Here is a 1,631-nt window from a genome sequence, read left to right on the forward strand (position 1 = left end):
ACAGTCCCCCAAATTTCATTCGATTTGCTAAAAGAGTGCACATATTTTATGCCAAAAAATAGCCACTTGACCTCCTCAAGTTCTAAAGCATTTATTCTAGAAGTCTCAAAATGTGCATCTCTTTTGGCTGACCTACCATTGCAGCAGTTTGAGGCGTGTTATTCTGGCGTCACGTATATGTGACACACATTCTTCCCACGAAATTTCCTCCAGTACCTTTTGCGGTCCCCTTTAGCACATCCATTCAAACTAATTGACTTGGTAAACAAAAATTGATAGTTTTAATTTAATGCGATGCAATGAATATTGGAAGGGGAGGAGTGTTAGTGACGAAAGAATAAAGGTAGGCAGTTGACCTTTAGTTAGGCTAGTGACTAGTTTTTTGACTACCATGGGCACAGTTGAGTAGATATAACAAAATTCGTTTGCAGGCTTGCAAATCGCACATGAATGTGAGTTTTAAAGGACCGCAATGGGGCCTTTTCCTGTTTGATATTGGTTTGATTGAGCAGGTCTCATTGACGTCGCTCCGAATGTCTGTTGACCTTGGATTAGGCTTGTGAGTCATTGCCGACCTCCGTTGACACAATTGAGTAGATTTAACCAAACTTTTTCATGCCGGTAAATTGCACTTGCATTTGAGGTTTGAAGTATTGTTTTGCGGCCGTATTCTGATCACTTTTGGCTTGACTGAGCAAATCGGATTGACGTCCTTGCGAATGAACGTTGACCTTGAGTAAGGCTAGCGAGTATTGTCCTGACGACCATGGGCACAGTTGAGTAGATTTAACGGAACTCGTTTGCATGCTGCAAAATTGCACTTGAATAGGAGATTCGAAGTGTCGTATTGTAGCCTAGTATTGGTCAGTTTTGGTTTGACTTCGCGAATCCCATATACTTCTTTCCCAATATCTGTTGACCTTGTTTTACGCTAGTGAATACACTCAGGCCATCCTGTTCACTGTTAAGTATATTTAATCAAACTCGTTTCTATTTTCCAAATCGCGCATGAAAGTGACATTTAAATGATTGCATTGTGGTCTGTTCTTGGTTGGTGTTGGCCTGAATGCGCGAATCGTATCGGCTTCTCTTCGAATTACTGTCGACCTTAAGTTACACTAGTAAATATATTACAAATGTCCTATTCACCTTTGGGCAGATACAATCAAATTCATTTCCATGTTTCCAAATTGCACTTGAATTGGAGATTTGAATGATTGTATTGCAGCCTGTTCTTGGTCAGTGCTGGCTTGACTGCGCGAATCTCGTAGGCTTCTCTCCGAATGATTGTCGACCTCTAGTTACGCTACTGATTTCGTTTTAACTCTAGGTGGAATTCCTGGTATTTTTTGGCGTTTATTTGCATTTCGTCCTTCCCGTCCTAAATTGTGATCTTTCCTGTAAATAGCATATTGTTATTTTGAGTCAACGTGTATATACCGTGTTCTTGTTATATTTGTCTTTTTTTAACTTCTACTATCTAGGCGGTTTAGATTTCTGAGATGTGATTTGAAGTCTTCGTCCACCTTTAGCCCTTTTAGACATATATGATCGGATCTTTTCTATAATTTCAATTGCAGAATGATACTTCTCGCGTCTGATGGCATTGCTGTTTAAGTAGACTTCATTCA

The 1,631-nt window shown here is 39.9% G+C and overlaps 1 protein-coding gene across 1 annotated transcript in view; it reads left to right on the top strand.

Moving 5' to 3' along the window:
* EGR_10643 (hypothetical protein) overlaps positions 1 to 1,631 on the top strand; it is a gene marked incomplete at both ends in the record, with an annotated part of 14,807 nt that overhangs the window by 710 nt on the left and 12,466 nt on the right. The window lies entirely within an intron of this gene.

Source organism: Echinococcus granulosus (genome assembly GCF_000524195.1).
Source record: "Echinococcus granulosus chromosome Unknown EG_S00246, whole genome shotgun sequence".
NCBI lineage: Eukaryota > Metazoa > Platyhelminthes > Cestoda > Cyclophyllidea > Taeniidae > Echinococcus > Echinococcus granulosus.